Source organism: Ammodytes marinus (assembly GCF_949987685.1).
Source record: "Ammodytes marinus genome assembly, chromosome: 15".
Taxonomy (NCBI): domain Eukaryota; kingdom Metazoa; phylum Chordata; class Actinopteri; order Uranoscopiformes; family Ammodytidae; genus Ammodytes; species Ammodytes marinus.
In genome coordinates, this window is record NC_137219.1 from 28,770,139 (window position 1) to 28,789,265 (window position 19,127).

The 19,127-nt window shown below is 40.1% G+C and overlaps 1 protein-coding gene across 1 annotated transcript in view; it reads right to left on the reverse strand.

Annotated features, from left to right (window-relative positions):
* The window catches only part of nrxn3a (neurexin 3a), a gene marked incomplete at both ends in the record, with an annotated part of 191,902 nt that overhangs the window by 70,790 nt on the left and 101,985 nt on the right, over window positions 1–19,127 (reverse strand). The gene's annotated exons all lie outside the window — the stretch shown is intronic.

The following is a 19,127-nucleotide window of genomic DNA, read 5'->3' on the forward strand; positions in this document are numbered from 1 at the left end:
TGTGACTCACCAACAGTTTTTCAACGAAAAACTGTAACGTATATCAAGACGCACAGAGGAATTATACCATTTGTGACTTATAACCACTTTTCTCAACGGAAAAATGTATATACCAACACGCACAGAGGAATTACCACCGCCTGTGACTCACCAACAGCTTTCCAAAGACAAGCTGTAAATATATATCAAAACGCACACGTCTGTGACTTACTACCAATTTCCCAAAGAAAATTGTATATATCCAACGCACAGAGGAATCAAACCAGTCTGTGACTCACCAACAGCTTTTCAAAGAAACACTGTAAACATATATTAAGACGCACAGAGGAATCAACCATCTGTGACTTACAACCAATTTTCTCAACGGAAAATTGTATATATCAAACGCACAGAGGAATTAACCGCCTGTGACTAACCATCAGCTTTTAGTATTATACTTTTTATTTATTTTGATTCGATATGCTAATTCAGCTTACTGGACAACTGTGTTTTAACTACTGTTATTTAAGCGTTATAGGGGTTAAACAAAACCATTATGAAAAATCTCAATCAATCTGAGGCAGATTTATCAGACCATATAACTCAAAAACTAACACTATCTTAGACACACAACTTAGCACACAGTGTAACAAAAACAACACAACTAGACTTCAGCCTTGGCAGTTCCAATTTCAGACAAAACAGAGTTAAGCTCTATTCTATTTTTCCAAAAATTGTAACCACAAGTTTCACAATCATTTGTAGGAATACTAGTAGGAGAATCAACAATTCAACAAGCCTCACGCGCGGGCGCCAATTATGTAGCGGGTACAGGTGGTTCAGATTAATTCTGCTATTAGAAATTAATCTGATGATTAGTAATACTTTAATAGTTTATTAAAGTTGAAAAGGGGCACCACCATTCAATTTAAGAATGGAAAAATAATAGCAAATTGTCTCGTTTAATCAATGGTTTATTCTTAAATATTGATTACTTTAATGTTCAGTTAAAGGAATCAACATTAATAAATCCTAGTCTCAATGATCATTTCCATATAATAATGTAATCAAATAATTACTATTATAAATTTGGTAATATGATCTTAAACTCTGAAGGCTACAGAATCCTTCTACTTGTTGATTGTTGACACTCCAATAATATCCACACAAATAAATCACAAACACTTCTAGTTACAATATAAGAACATTTATTTTAAACACAATGAAACTTAAGGTAACATCCGTTTTATACGCATAAAGCAAATACACTTAATCAAAGAAAACGTCTAGAACATTGTTATTTATACAGCCATGAACCAATATGTGTATGTGTGTGTGTGTGTGTGTGTGGGTGTGTGAGTGAGTGAGTGTGTGTGTGTGTGTGTGTATATGTGTATGTGAGTGAGTGAGTAAGGGGTGTGTGTGGGTGTGTGTGTGTGTGTGACGCGAAGCAAGGAAAAGGGACGGGGGGGGGAAGCTCCCACGTGACTTAGGACGACAGGCACCAGATGGCGATCGAAAGCAGGTTCTTAATGCCACAAAATGGCTGCCGGCTAGGCTATTCTAATTCCACCCGGTAGGGGGAAGTAGCTACCACGGTTACTCAAAATGGCGTCTATTTCAGAACAAAGGGCCAAGAAGAAGACTGGGGCGGGGGATTTCGAAATCACTCGCTCCTTTAAACGGGATTATATCAAAGATCTTAACACCAATTATGTCCAATAAAGACCACCATAAGGGTTATCTAACGTGTGTGTACGTGCGTGCAGGAGAGGAAGAGGAGGAAAGAACACGCTTGAGCGCGAAGGGGGGAGAAAGAAAGATACAGCAGACTTAAAACCCACACTGCAGCGTTGAATGAAGTGACCAGCTGAACGTCCTGACTCTCCGTTGGTGAGAGGACAAACAGAGATAGATCACAGCTTGTTCAAAAATAGCAAACACAGAATCGAAAATAAACAGTATTGTTCACACTTTAAAAAGTAATACTAAACTAAACATCTGCCCAGGTAATTATTATGCCAAAATCTCACTTGTGGGGAAAGCTAGTTTCCTCTGCTCGTCGTCGTTATGGCGGGCAGCCAATCCTTTCCGGACTGGGCTCACACAACGGAGGCTCCGTGCCTGTGGCGTTCCAGGAGCTGGTGAGGTGATCTCTGCGGTCTTCAGATCGCAGGAAAAAGGCAAAGGGCTCGCTGATTTTGTGCGGGGGGGGGTTTCCGATCGTAGACAACTCGGTCGGGTCCAGTCCGCGGTCCGAGAGGCTGAGTTTTTTAGGTAAACTCGCCTGCTTCCCGGGTGTAGTGGTTGCGGTCGGGGACAACTCGACCGGCTTACGTCCTTGGTCCAAAGGCAGGTTTCTCGGTAAACCCGCCTGTTTCCTAGTTCTTCTGGTCGTTCCAAAGGAACAGTCTTAACTCACACTGTTGTTTCAGGTATCACCGCGGCCGCAGGAGATAGTCTTCGTAAAACACGTGGTGGTTAGTTGTGGGCTGAAGAGGGCCCTTGTGGGTCTGTACAGACTTGTTGTTTCTATACGGGTCAGCTAACGCCGCCACCAGAAAGACAGAATAATGCCGCGGGGATGCTTTTGAAGTCCCGGCGTCATCCGGGGTCATCTGGGGTGGGGCTTCAGGCTAGCGTTTGGGCACACCCACCTGAAAGGTTAGGGTGTACTGCATTGTTTTGGCCGCACGGTGGCGGCATAGGGTTGTCCATAGGTTTGACCCCCTACACTTGCATTGATGATTGAATGCTGTTTTTACTGTATATTAGTCTTTTATGTTTGTCATTTTCCTGGGAACCTAATAATTGATAAGATAGTTAGGGCGTATTCACACTAGGCAAAGTTGCCCTGTACCGTGCCTAAGCACGATTGCCACTCCTCCCTACTCCCTCGTTGGCCTGTACTCACTAAAGATCTGGCACCATTGCTTCTTGCCCTACGTCACCACGTCTATATGCACGCAGGATTGGGATTTTGAGCGTAGGCCACTTGTACACGATTGTTTTTGAATATTTACATCCGTCCAAATTTGCAGTCAATATACATTAAAATGAAAGTAAAACGGTTTAAGTGTGACATTTTGAGCAATTCAGAATATTGCATTCATTAATAATTATAACCATACATAGCATCATGCGTAGTTGATCACTTCAATCTATTTTGAATAAAAAGCTAAAAGCTGTAAGTCAATTGAGAGTATTTCAGTTGTAACTGCTGACCATTAAAATGACAAACCTGGGTTATTCTTTTATATTATGTCTCTCTCCCTGAGTCTAGCTTCCATTTCATCTTGGTCTTTAACCTTCACTGTCATGTCATGTTTAAAGAGTGGATGATCAAAATACACTAAGAGAACAGCTTGAACTGTATCTGAAAGGAGAAAGGAAGAAACATGTATTTTGGCTAATTTAAGCTATTCTATATCTTTAATACAACTTCCTTTTTCTTTTTTTTTACTTGATGCAGTACAGGACAAGACAGGTGAAAGACATAAGTGAGGGACATGACAATGTAAGTGTTCACATTTAAGACAGAACGGACGAGAATCAAGCAGGAGGTCATTGCATATTTTTACATTGTTGTTGACAGGCTGTGTGTGTGTGTGTGTGTGTGTGTGTGTGTGTGTGTGTGTGTGTGTGTGTGTGTGTGTGTATTAGGGTCGGATGGAGGTACTTGGTGAGGTTGATTTAAGCCAGGGGTTTTCAAAGTGTGAGAGAGTGAGCCCCCCCTCAGAGAACAAATTTCAACATTTTTGTATACATTTTAACATCTAAATCCAGTGTTTTAATCCTGCTTCCTTTAAGCATGGATACTAGTAACTGAGTGTGCAGCGGAGTGAGAAAAATAGACAGACAGACTTGCCCAAATTATTGACTAGTTAAATGTCATTCACACATCCAGTGTTTTTTCGCTAGTGTGTGTCCTACAATGTCCTGCTGGAGGAAAATAGTAGCCAGTGGAGAACCAGACCCTCCTAGCGGGGTCCGGGGGTATGCCCCCCCCGGGAGATTTTTTTTCACCTTTTTAAAGTGAAATGCATGAACCTGGTGCATTTTGAGAGGAAAATTAAGAGGCTAAATATGAGGAATTGTGAGTGAACAAATAATTTGAAGACACTGGGTCTGATTAATTAGAAGCTATTGAAGAAGGACACATGGATTTTCCATAAAAATATTAATTTAAAATTAAAAAAATTGTGCAGGGTCCTCTGGGTTGGGCTTGGCGGTCTTTTTCTTTAACAAGACCTATTTCTCTGTAATATAATGAATGCATGTAAATGCAGTAAGAGGAACGAAGCAGAAGAACTCTTGTCCAGCTATGCCATGATCTTAATATAAAAACACAAACTCAAAAAAAAAAAAAAATGTATTTAATTTTTTTCACATATTCATCCGCGCCCCCCCTGCCATAACCCCGCGCCCCCCAGGGGGGGCGCACCCCACAGTTTGAAAACCACTGATTTAAGCAACATGTAATCCAGGTAGTAGTTGCTACAGAAAGGTAATGACAGAAAGTAATGTTAGTTTCTGTGTTAGTGTTGATAAATTATAAAAATCGATATGATATTATGAATATATTAAGTAAAACCACAGAATTGGTGTAACTGATAGAGAGAAAAAATAAATAAATAAATGCTTTTTTGGTCCCTCAATTAAATGTACTACTTATTCTGGAGCATACATACACACGTTCAGGGACGGCTGGTATCAATGGGCTAGTGGGACTAAGCCCTCCCAATCTTTTATAATAAACATGAGAACATTATTAAATTAATTAAATTATTAAGATATCATAATTACTAATACTTAGAATTGGTTGATTTTGTGCAAAACAAGCACCAAATAATTACAAAAACGCAGGATACATATCTGTCTGGGCTGACTTTTCTAAGCCCACACTTATCAGAATCAGCGTCCAATCGGTGTCGTCCAATCGTGATTGACAGGTATCATGACATACCCCCTCGATTTAGAGACCATTTGGGCTAAATGAATCTAGCCCATACCATTGACTTTCTACCAATCACAGTAGCCTACAGTGACTTTAGGCCCACCTCCAACAGTGACAGTAGGCTCGTTCGACCTGTCGCCGTCTTGCTAAGACCTGCGCAATTATGACGCTCGTCTTGCTGAGCGCACTGCATTATGGTTAGACTTTTTGTCCAACTTGCACACGCGGCTGGCTGCGGCTCGGCTGCTTGAGACTTTGAAGTCCCGCGGTATCAAGACGGACACAGACACTGGAGCAAGTCGCTGCAGTTGCTCCCCACGGGCTGCGGGAGCGAAATGTCTGATGGGAAACGTCTTGCTGACAGGAGGAGCTGAGCGCTAATTGGGAGTTTAAACCTCGTGCCTTTGATGCGTTTCCCCAATTGGTTAGGCAAAAGTCTGACATCACCGCTCAAAATTAAATTACGATCCATTCTTTTTGATTTTAATTTATGTTTAATCATTAGGCCGCCACAATATGCATTTAAGCAGAAATGTACTTAATCAGAGTTAAACCTCTGAACCCTTGACATAGAAATAATTTGGATGTGTAACTCTCCTGTATAGATATATTTAAAAGTGAACACAAACTTGAGTCACATAAGATCTTGGTGAAGTGATTTTTATACCATTAAGATTAAATCATAGGCTTATTTCAAGTGATCTAAATGGTCTGGGAATTGTATTTTACATGTAGTGTCGCAAAGCCAGACCAAAACTACAACAAGTAGTTTGTTTGTTACACATCATAATACAGTTCATCATATCCATCTCTACAATAATAATAAGGGATCTTTTCTTAGACCTTCTTTATTTAGGCCGATCATATTCGTTATGTGAAGGGAGAAATACTAAACCTCCTTTATTTGGATTTGTAAATTATTCTTGTAAATTATTCTTTATCACTTAAAAGTAGGTGTTCTAGTAAAGTAACAAGAAAGATAAAGATGTGTGGGGAATGGGGATATTAGCTTATATCTCGTTTCTTGTTTTGAAAATGCCCCTCGCTTTTAAAGTGTTTACTCGTCTTTGTGTTGTGTTCTGCTTCTAATCGGTTGTAGCATGTGTGACTCTCCTGCGAATATGTTTCTAATAGGCCTTCAAAATAAAACTAGAAAACGAACTGCATCCGCAACAAGGACGCTACTTCCGACTCGGAGCTGTCCGGCTTCAGTCAGGCATTTTCGTCACTCCCCCGACTGCACTCGGCTACTCTCGTCTACTTTCCAGACGAGCTGAAAGTTAGGTCGAACGAGCCTAGTGACTCTCACTGGTGACGGGAGATAGAGTGTTGATCAACAATGGCGAGTGCTAACTAGTACTAACATACATTATGAGGTGGACTATCCACTGTCCCAGCCGTTTGTTAATGATTTTGGAAAAAATAAATAAATAAAGAAACTAGGGGCACATCACCCAATCGCTGCCAAATAAAATAAAAGGACACATGACAAAATCATTAATTTTGCGTGTCTTAGTTTGAAAGGAAGGACTGGCTAACGGCTAGCGTAGCTAAATCGCATGTCTCTGTTTCCCGTGCTTGCTGCTGTTTGGAGGAGACACAGCTTGAACCCAACAAGGGGTTATGGATTTAATACATGTATCCTCTAAAATCAAGAAAGTAATAGAAACAGAATACAGTGCAAGTCACATTGGGAACTGTGTAAGGCTGTCGATTTTGGACAAACTGGATTACGGCCACCGCATCTCTATATAGCAGTGCTTCTCAAATGGTGGGGCGCGCCCCCCGTGAGTTGTCGGGGGGGGGCGGGCTGCCTTGATTTCAAACTGACCAAAAAAATAGCAAGCGCGATGTGTGCTTGTGTATGGTCATATCCGTGCTAAAGGCCGCAATTTGCAGTAAATAAATGTCCACATGTGTCTCCAAGTGTCTCTGTAGGCTATTTAAAAAGAAATCAAGCAAGTAGACTAATAATAACATTAATGAATTATTGGTTATCGCATCACAGAAGGCCTATTGGCCTATAATAATAAAAAAACACCACCTTAACTATGTTTACAGTTTTAAAATCTTTAGAATAAAATGCAAACCTCAGTGAATAATTTGCTCTTGTTTCTCTGTCCTGAGATTCACACAGACTGAGCAGTCTTGTTTAAATGTTACAAATTGAACTAATAAACTGAACTTTGAATTTTTTTGCTGCAGAAGTTATCTCAGCTAATTTTTGTTATCTAATTTGATAATAAGGTGATTGTATGCAGAATGCTCGTGCCAGAAACTCATACAGTGGTTTTGTACAGATAAATAAATAAATATTATTATAAATACTAAATCTCAACAGTATTTCAATTTAGGGAGGGAGGGCGCGAAACAATTTCTGTCCCCTAGGGGGGCATGACAGAAAATAATTGAGAACCACTGCTATATAGAGACACAACGAGCAGGTAAAGAAAAAAGACATTGGCTGTTAAGGATTGTGGACTGTATTATGTTCTGTGGGGCACACGAGCTAGCTCTGAGGGGCTCTGATGAATCTGCAACTTCTCTCCAGGTGTTTCGTTGACCAGTTCTCTTTTTTAAATAGCCAGTTAGCCGATCACCTGTCAAACACGCACAGGTTGCCAAGTAGGCTACACGTCAAAAACGAGTTGCTTGATTGTATGTTAGCTGTGTATGAACAGAAACTGACTGATCATAGTACTATTGTTGCTGTGCAGGCCTACGGTGTGTGTGTGTGTGTGTGTGTGCGTGAGAGAGATAAACTTTTTGCATCAGAACATGTTTTTTTGCAGAGTATTATTACTTGCTGTAACTTGGTGCTGTATCTCTGGACTGTACCTCTGATGTGATTTTGTTGTTGCTGCAGCATGAACTATGGATGTTTATAGGCCTTAGGCTTAATGCATTTGTTAGCCCCTCCACCCAAAATCACCACCAGCCGCTACAGCACACGTTCATATAAACACACACATGCATAAACATATATACATACAGGGATTATAATATCCTTAGTCTGGATTTTTTTCTCAAGTGATTTTATACTTCTTTAGGCATGTAAAGAAAAAACATAACTTAATTTTTTTAAAACACATTTTTCAGAGAGTTTTACACATGTACACTCGGGTGGACTCCATGCGTTCTGAGTTCTCAACTTTGACATTATTTATTTAACAAAACAGTGAAAAAAAGTACATATTATCTGAAAACTATAAAATAATATATATTTTCAATGCCTGTTCACATATATTAACATATTCCAATACTTCAATCTAATGCAAAAGCGTGGAATACTTTTTTCAATCAAAATTTTCTATAAAAATAACAGATAACTTTTTCCTTTGTTCTCCAATTTCTCTTTTTCATATGTAATTCAGCAGTACAGCCTACTGACTTGTACATCACTTCATCAAAGCTATTTTAATATGAAAATTGGCATCATAGTGACACCAACTGTTTTACACATAATGGGATCTGGATTTTTTTTTTTTTTTTTTTTACACAAATACTTCAAGTTGCATTCTAATAACATAAATCAATTGATTTAAAACCAAAAAGTTACAACAAAGTAAGCTTTTTCAAGCACAACACATCTGCAGTCATAGTATTCATTGTAGTATTTATAAGTCAGTGATGCATGATGTCCAATTTAGTGGACAGGTGATTAAACATAATTTCCTCCCAATGTAAAATCAATAATTGGAAATTTTAACAACTATATGACTCCTAAGATGTTACTTGATGTTGCCATATTTTTTTTTACCTGCCAGGCTCTCCTATTTTCGAAGTATTTACAGGATATTCCTGAGCTGCTCAACTTTTCTGCTCCCTGTCGGCCATCTTGGTTTTGACTAATTGTGGCTGCTCTTACAATGGTTGGCCACAGGTTGGCAATGCATTGGATGACACACAAGAGTCCACTGTAGTGGCTGATATGCAACTAGGTGATCTACACCCATGTATATTCAAGAAAACAGCATTTGAATAGCTGTCCACTGTAGTGAACCCATACAGGTCATACACTTAAAAGGGAAAGAAAATCTCAGAGGATCTCAGGAATAGAGTTTTGATGTTGCATATTTGTCTGGGGTCAGCTATAAATTAATTTAAAAAAAGTTTGAGCTCCATCGGTCCACCTTGAGGCAAATCATCTACAAATGGAGAGCTTTAAGAGTGGGCTTCCTTCAAAAATATCCACAAGCGCCACAAGAAAAGTGATTTTTCAGGTAAAAGCAAACCCAAACATAACATATGGAGATTTGCAGACCATTTGTCACCACCATTCTTCACTTGGGAGAAGGTTCTTCTGGTGGCAGGCAGAGTTGCGTTTTAGCCCAAACATGGTTATGACCAAACAGTTACATTTTTGACTTATCTGTCCACATAATAGACTTCCAGAAGACTTCAGGTATCTCCAGGTGCTCTATGGCAAAGTTGTGACAAGCAGTTTTGTTCTTTTTTGAGAGCAGAGCCTTCTTCAGCAACCCTCCCATGTTGACTGAATTTTTTTCTTATTGTGAAACCATGCACATCTGTCCCAGATGCTGCAAGAGAGGTCTGCAAATCACTAGATGTAATGTTTGGGTTGGCTTTTACATGAAAAATCACTTTTCTTGTGGCGCTTCTGGATGTTTTTGAAGTAAGTCAACATCTAGGCAGATGTTCAGTCACTCTTAAAGCTCTCCATTTGAAGATGATTTGCCACATGGTGGACCGATAGAGCTCAAACTTTTTCAATCAATTTATAGCTGTCTTCAGACACATTTGCAACATCACAACACTATTCTTGGGATCCTCTGAGATTTTCTTTCCTTTTGGCATGTCTGACTTGTATGGGTTCACTTTGGTGAGCCTAAACTGACCTGGTTTTATATCTGTTTTATCTAGTGCCGTTCAATTTCGTCCCTAAAGATCTCTCATTACATTGGTCCATTTCATCACTCAATTTGGCCCATATGATTATGTTTACCTGCTCGATTTAAGCAATACAGCTCAGGGTTCACAAACTTTTGCACATGCAAAAGTTGACAAATCATTTGTTTTATCTGTTTTAACAATTGATTTCCGGAAAAGAAAAATGTTGAATTGATAAACAAACATCTGTTATTTCATATAAAAAAATACTGGTATTGATAAAAATGAATGATTAATGGTTAAAATAAATAAAATTCCAAAAGGCTCAAGGGGTTCACAAACTTTCAAACAGCACTGTATATGAGCAGTTATAAGGGAGACGGTGTTGAAATATGGCTATCGTTATCCATATTGACAATACCGATAAACAAAAATTATAGAAATAATAGTAGTCATAATCATAGATAGATAAGAGCAACAAAAAAAATAAAAAAATAATCTTATATTGTTATTGTGTTTAGGGGAAGAGGAGAGAGAGAAGGAAAATATTACTGGGTTGATATGTATTTTTGTATTGTAAACGTTATTCGTGGTCGGGTGTGTAGTTATGTAGTCGTGTACGTGGCTTTATCTTAAATTTGATTTTGTATGGGGTGTAAATGGGTTGTAAATATATTCCAGGTTTCATTAAAGGCTGATATATTGTTTTTTCTGTCGGCTGTAATTCTTTCTATTGAGATGTATTCTATGATTAAGTTGATCCAGTGGATGATATAGCATTTTTGGGGGGGATTTCCAGTTTCAAAAGATTATTTTCTTGGCGATAGTTAGAGAGATGGGTAATGGGTTGTTATATTTGGTTGGAATGGTTACTTGAGATAGATCTCCGAGCAAACATAGCTTTTAATACAACCTCCTAACGAGGATTTCTCACATCTGCGCTAAACTCTAAAGGTTTTTGTTTTGCATTTAATTAATTATTTCACCAATTGTCCCGTCAAAGTAATTTAATATTTAATAAAAGTAAACCAGTAACAGGCTAAGAAATCATGTGTCCTCTAAACGCCCTTTATTCAGTCCTGCTGCATAAATAAAGACTGTAGTTCTAGCAAGTGGCCACAGAGTGGAGCCACACATCTGGCTGCTGGGACATTGATGAAATTGGAAAAAAGATTCAAATAACAGAAGGTTAGTTTCTCCAAATCTACAAAAATTCTAAACAAATGAATGAACCTGCATTTATACAAGTAATTATTACAATAAAATAAAAACAGTTGACAGTTAAAAGTTATATGACCTCATTCAGAAAGTACACTTCTATTTTGTTAACACTTTAAATGAAACAGATACTTGAAGGTGGAGCCAGCAGTTCTGGAGAGTTGTATAGACACCAGGTTTATTTTTTCAGCGCACACCAGGGAAGCCAGAGAAAACAACTAATTTTCTAAAGAAGAAATGCAGAGATCCCAGTGACTTTTGATGGATGGTGACGTGAGGAAGAAGTCCAGACCAAACCTCTGGCACACAGGAGAGTATGTACTGGTGTGGTAAAGCCTGGAGCACAGACAATCAGGCTGTGTGTTTTTGGCTGACTCAGGCTAACTCTTACCGTTCAGATTTCCCAACACCTATGCTGTATTAGCCAAAGGTGTGATTATGTCCTATTTCTATACACCACAATATATAACTTCCTTTACCTAACTAGTGGCTTCTCCAAATTGGTTGAAGTCAATGCCGAAGAAAGTAATAAACATCCACAACACTTGCGCCAAAATATAATGGCGGTCACACACACACACCTTCATATTTCTTCTTTTTGAAATATATAAATCTGAATGGTAAAAATAGTTTTGATGAAAATATATTAAGCTCAATCCTGACTAACTTTGGCTCCTGATAATAACATAGCAATATATCAATTATATGCCCTTTGCAAAATAATTAAAGGGGACATATTATGATAAACAAAACATTTCCGGTGTTTGGGCACACTTTGTAGGTTATTGGGGTCCCTACCAGCACACACAAGCTTCAAAAAGACAACTATGTCAGTTTCTTCTGGGATACTTATTTCGAAAAAGGGGGGATTTGATGGTCTGTTACAAAAAACACCGACTGATGACGAAATTGGTCGGTTTTCATTACCATAAATACTCCCACGGGAAAGCTCGCCAGAAACTCGGCAATTGATTGGCAAATCAAGACGCCCCCGTTGGTAACCACACACAGCTGAGCCTCCACTAGCTAATGCAACAACAGAGTAGAAGCAAGTTGCAGTGTTAGCTCATCCTCAAGCTACCATCACACCCCAGCCTCGAAGCAGACCGGGGCTGAATGGATTTACTTCATTTTTTGTTTGGCTATGCCAAGCAAAGGTTGGCAATCTGTTAGTGTGATCTGCCGTTATACTGGAGTGTGGAGAAGACTGAGAGACACCATCTCTCCTCTGGAAATGTAAGTAGTCCTATTTAAAAACAAATCTGTCCATTTATGAGTTCAATGTGTGTAATGTGCTTTAATTTATCCCTCCTATAATAACCAACGCCGACTGAAACGAGATAATGACGCTGGGTTAATTAGTTAGCGTTAGCATCCGCTAGCTTAACCGTTAGCTTTATGCTAACGGTTAGATCTGTGAGTCTGTCCGTTACACCCCCTGAGTGAAAACAGACGGTGAAACTGTATGGTGTGTTGGAAACTGAAGAGTATTTGTTTGTTGTTGACAGTGTGTAGTTATGCAAGCAGTCGTGGTACGCAGCAGTAGGCCTATTACATCTCCAGTGTAATGTACACTATAATAGACAGGAATACTGTAAGTTGCCTCTGCTGCTGTTTGTTTCCTGTCCATTATATTTAAAAAAGCACACAGTATCACTCATAACTCGTTGCTTCTTGAGCAAGGGCTATACTGAATCTATTAGTACTAGCCTATCTTATTTAATAATGGAAGAACAATATATTTTCATTAGTTTGTAGCTTTGCCATAACTACAGAGGTATGATATGTCAGCTAGGCTACATGATGTAACATTGAATGTGCCATGTTTTACAGATGAGTGACCTGACGGAGCGTTGACCCACAAGGACCGTCACACTATCTGTTCCATCAGAGGACTGTTCACTGGGTGGGACAGGTGTTCTCCTTCAGGGCCCACCAGCAACAACTGGACAGTTACATACAAGTTATGGCTTTGCTTCTGTTTGAATTATGTACACTTTATATTTCCATTTCACTGGCTATGAATAAACTGCTTTATTTTTAAGGATGGTTGTGGTCTTTTTAAAATGTAATGATACTATTTTATAAGAAAACATCTTCAGAGAGATAAAGGGTTGAATTAAAAAACGCATTAAGTCAATGCATGTAGATCGGTCAGAAAACTAGTCCAAAATCCTGACTATGAAAATGTGAGTTTCAAGTTATCCTTTACTACACGAAGCAAACAGTGACAGTAAGCAACACAATACATTTAACAGTAAAACTTTATTATAAATGAGTGATCACAATACAAATGATACATTATCTACTAGATATTGAAAGGGTGTCAGATATTTTGCAGCTCTGACTGTAATTATTTCTATACTTTTTTTTTTTTACAAAAGATAATGCCTTTCCAGTGAATCTTCACATGATACATTCCTTTCCTGCCTCGTTACTGTACATGTTACATGTTACCTCAGCATGGCTTCACAACCAAAGCTTTCACTACACTGGGTTGTAGATCATTCCCCAGTTTAACCTGTAGAGACATACATAAAACATTGTATGTTTAGAGAGTTTATGCATAAAAACTTAGCTCATATTCTGTTACTGACTGTGACATATTTAAACTGTATTTACCTGAGGATAATGTCAGGGAAACCAGAAATCTTGATGGAATTTTCACAGTTTTCAGCTCAGACTCCTGTCTGACCAGGTTCAGTTGTAAAGCTTTTGGTTTAGAAGTGGTAAGTGTGCCGATATTTGCTGTAGAAATGAAGCTAAACATGTTTACATCGATCTCCATGCTGCATTGGCCAAAAGTAAACAAAACTGACAGCTAGGCGTGTCCCATGCCCATGTAGGTAGGTATAGAGTAAATGAGCAGGGCGGTGCATGCACGCCCATGTAGATCTGACCAGTCAGAGCAGACTAGGATTTTTGCGAAGGGGGGTAGATGTCAAAACCAACCTTTTGAGATAGAGGGCGGAGAAGGCTGGAAAAGGCGATGAAGAAATGGGCAATGGTAGAAAACTAATGTTTTTTTTTAACAATAAACCATGAAAACCTCTTCTAGTAGACCTTGGAAATACACCTTTAAAACCGAGATTTGGCATAATATGTCCCCTTTAAAGGGCACATATATACCCCATATCAGATTGACCCGCTAATGCCCTACTACTCTTCTTTTTAAAAGTGAAAATGAGATTCAGGGGAAATTGTCCTCCTGCAGCGCACTGGACGAAGATAGAGAAAAGCTGCTAGATAGATATGATTCATAAAGCTGATATGTGGTATGCAAAAAAGGAACAATATGTTTGGGTTTGATCATATTATCATTGTTATTTAAAATTTGATGATAATATTTTTTATTTTATTAACTGACCTACTGATGGCATGTTTTCTACTTTATTGCGGTTCATTGCTAGCCTGGCACCGCCCGCCTACCTACTTCCGCTCAATTTTCATTTCACTTCAGTAGTCAGTCTGGGGCTGCGGTGTATTCATGAGTTCCTGCTCAGGCAGATTTCGGAGTGTCCAATCAGCGAACAGAGAGAGTGGCTGAGAACGATGACGTCGAAGTTGCGCTCCAGTTTCACTTGAAGTCAGAAGCTGGCTCATGACATACGTCACAACTAAAAGTTATGCGATTGGTTGGCCGATCCAGAGTGGCACTGGGCAGATCCAATAGTTTTAAACCTCAACAGACACCGGCCTCCAAGTGAGTGAACGTTTGTCAATAGAGCAGTTCCAGACCTTCTGTACAAATGGAATGAAGTACGATGGTCCAATTATTAATAATAACACCCCTACAGTGGACCATACCATCTTAAACTTGCTGACGTTTGGCTGGACTCTGGCCCGCAGTGCAGCAGGCAGTGTAGTGGTCCCAATGTAAGTTGTTAGATAGTGAGCTTGTTAAGCCCAATACGATGCACTTTCTGACCTTCAAGGTGAATTAGATTAGGTCAAGTGTCTAAGGATGGATGCTAAATTATCTGGTTTCTAAAGGTGCCAACACACTGCACAGCGCGGCGGTTGGCCGCGCGAATCGCAGGTTCCGCGCCGCGTGATCATTTTGGCTCATTTGTGTCCGCCGCCGGCCGCCGCCCGATGACTCATTGAATGTGCACGCCCAGTTTCTTCCCGCTATTTACATCTCTCTCATCATCGTCGTCATCCTCACTGATTTGTTTTTGTTGGGAGCGTCTCTGAAGTAGGCTATTCTGCCTTCATCATCTCTGCCATCGGCCCTTGTATTGGTCTCACTGCACCTCTCACACATTTCTCCCCGCCACCTGCCACCCAAGCTTCGTAAACACACCCACACATGCGCCCACACACACATACACACACAACCCGCCTACACACACACACACACACGCACATATGTATCCATGGCCGTGCATATACACATTCACGCCGGCATATCAACATGTAGAGAAAACCCAAACAGATTTTCAGATGTTTAGGGAAATGTTTGGAAGTGTCAGTTGTCGTATTTAGTTTTTATTGTCTCTGCATATTCACTCATCTGCAGTACATATTCCCTGGCTTTCTCTCCTTCTCTCTTCTATAATGTGAGTCTATTCCTTGCTCCTTTTACTAAAAGGTGTCTCATTAAACTGCTGTCATACATTTTATCGATGTGTTGGAACTCTCTCTCTCTCTCTCTCTCTCTCTGTCTCTCTGTCTTTTCCTTCTTTTTTCCCTTCATCCCTCCTTTCCCGACTGCACCGCCAGCCAGGTTTCACGTGTCTTGTAGCTCAGCAGACTCACCCGAGTGATGTCGGGAGGAGCTCAACGCTGATTGGCTATCGCGGCGCGGCCGGCGGCGAAAAGTTCAATATTTTCAACTTCTGCGGCGGCAGCAGCATTCGCGCCGCGCCGCCCCAGGCCGTGCCGCCCCTGGCCGCGCCGCGTGATCCGCCGATTCGCGCGGCGGCGCTCGAAATACATTGACTTTCTATGTAAACTCGCCGTGCGGCGATGTGCAGTGTTTGCATCAATGGGAGCTAGTTGTCTTTTCCTTAACATGTCCACCATAAATACATACAGAAGACACAAATTACTGCATAAAAATGAACCAGAATGCACAATATGAAGTGTTTGAACCTCACATTTTTATGGGGGACTACCCCCAGACCCCCGCTTCTAATGTGTGTCCCCCAATATTGAAATGAAACCTAGCCCTTCATTAATTAATTAAAATTTGTTAATTTCATATTACTGGATGCAGACCAATACATGTAAACTGTAAAGACGCAACCTGGCCATTGAAATGATTTCAGTTTTTTCAATTGTTTTCCTTCGGTGGCCCTCGGTCCAATGTTGGGTTCCTAAATTGGCCCTCAGCTATCAAAAGTTTGAGAACCCCTGGTCTAAATGCATGTAAGTCATCATTTGACACTTTAGTATGGTTAAAGATGACTATAAATTACTGCTGTCAGTTTAACGCGTTATTAACGGCGTTAACGCAAACCCATTTTAACGGCGTTAATTTTTTTATCGCGCAATAAACGCTCTTCATAGCCTAGCAAACGTTGTGGTTTTTTCACATGCTGTTGCACCAACTAGTAATGTTAGAACAACTGAAACACCACAAACTATTCATATGGCTCGCTTACTGTTAATTCAAACGGAACATGTCCTACAGCGTAATTTCACATTAAAATAATTTAACTGGCAAAACGGCTAAACGTCAAGTCAATTCTGACTTTTATTTTGAAGCAGAAACCGGAACCTAGCATTTCCTAGCTCAGCTGCGCGACCTTCACTAGTAGCGTCTTCCGTGTTGTGACTCTGGGACTTTGCGGAAAAAGAACAGAAAAGAAAGCTTTTCATTTGCAAAAGTCTTACTTTATAACCCTGCACGCACACCAAAACCTCTATGAACGTTAGTGGCAGCCGGCAGTCATTCATTTTAACTTTATTTTTCGCTACGAAGGGCGACTGAAGCCTCGGCTGCAGCAGCGCCATGGCAACCACCGGCACACAAAAGTATAGTGTGTCCACTCCACACAGTCTGAAATAAGCCGTGGATGAACGACTCCCAAAACATTTAGGCCTACAACAACCAGTTTAATTTAGCTTAAATACTAATTTGTTTTATATAGCCTATGTTGTTTTATGGGTTTGTTTTTAAATAGAAAAATAAGTTCCAATGATGTTTGTGTGCTGTTCTAGGGCTGGGGGGATCTACATTGTGGGCTATTTGCACTGAATTGCAAATTATGATATTTTAGGAGAAATAGGCCTACACTGAATTACAAGGGTGTAGAGAATATGTGTGATAAAATTTGAAAAAATAATGGGACAAAAAGAAATCAAGGGACATTTAGGCTAGAATAGATAATTTTTTTATTAATTGCGATTAATCGCGAGTTGACTATGACATTAATGCGATTAATCGCGATTAAATATTTTAATCGTTTGACAGCACTACTAAAATACATTATAACAACGTTTATAGGTCATAAAAGTTGAAAAAGCATAATAGGTGCTCTTTAACATTGTCATTGTGTTTGTCAAAAGTATGCAGTGTACGCAGGAAATGTATAATAAATGCTATAATGCTTCAGTTTGACAGAAACAACCCTCAGTAGAGCCACACCTTTCCAAGAACAAGGTTTTATTGGGGTTTTTCATACCTATGTTCCTACAATCCGATGGTCCCACAGCTCATGTTCCTAAAATTGGTGATTAGGTTCATGCATCACAGCTGGGTGGTTAGGATAAGGGGACAGGGAGAGGTTAGAATAGGAGTGAGACCGTCACATACAGACAGACAGACAGACAGACAGACATACTTTTCTCTATTATATAGTTAGGGTGTATTCACACTGGGAAAGTACCCTAGTTCACTTCCTTTGGTCCAGACCAAATATTATTTAGATTGATTTTGTTTGGTGTGGTCCACTTTCATATTGCCCCTTTTGCAAGTGAACCAGCATTACGGAGCAAAACCACACGTGATCTAAGGTCATTCATTCATTGGACAGACATTCTGGGGTGGAGAGAAGCAGGAAGCACCAAGTGAAAACTGCGAAATTGTTAACAATCATGGAGATATAGCGATCGTGTTTATTGTGTGCCTATCGGCAAATAACAGCTGTGTGTCAGTAAAATCTATAGGCTAGACTGCGAGTCATTTACGTTGTAGAGAGAGGAAGGGGGTGGACTACTGCATAATATACAGTTTGATATAATATGGGGTTTAAACTAATACATAAATAGGCCTACATCTAGCCTATAAATAAAGAAGAAACCCATCAAATTATTGTTGTTCAATATGGTTATAATATGTAGGCATATGGCAATGCCACGTTATGTGGCGTGTAGCCTACGATGTGAAACATAATTTTTACTGTATTGTTGATGCTGGACGCGCAGCTTGCGAAAATAGGCTCAGCTGGGTGTCAGTTTGGAGCGGAGGGTGTCAGTTCGGCGCAGCTCAGCTCCAAACTGACATGGGATAGTATTGACAGTCCCGTTAACATGGGAAGAAAAATAAAAACACACACTTCATGCAAAGCGCAGCATGAACTTGTTGGCACTGTGCGGGAGACGCTCCCCTCTCTCCATCTGATCGCTGAACACATCAGCATGTTTACGCGTCATGTCTCTATCAAATGTAATATATTAGCTCGGGGCTCCCGGTCAAACCACAACTAATCTTCCTAACAATGGCGACAACAACACTTTCCCATAATGTGAAGCTGACGGCGATTTATTAAAAAAGAAAAGAAAAAAAAGGCACACTGCTTCCTGCATTTGGGTCGGATTGAGTCCGGCCGAATTCACACCACAAACGAACTGCAGCAGAGTGCATTTGGAAGCACATCGAGACTACCTCTTCAGCTGGGTCTCGGAGCGCTTGTTTGGTCCGCCCCCGAGTGCGATTGCTGTATTCACACATGCCTGAATGATACGCACCGAAGGCGGAAGTGCACCCGAGTTCGTCTCAACCGAACTAAACACGGCAAGTGTGAATACACCCTTTGATTACTTAGAAATGTAGGAAAATAGTGCTGTAGGACCATCGGGTTGTGGGAACATAGACACGCTCCCGGTTGTGGAGAGAGGGATGTTGGTGAAGCTGCTTAAGATAATGGACAGACAGACAGACAGACACTACACA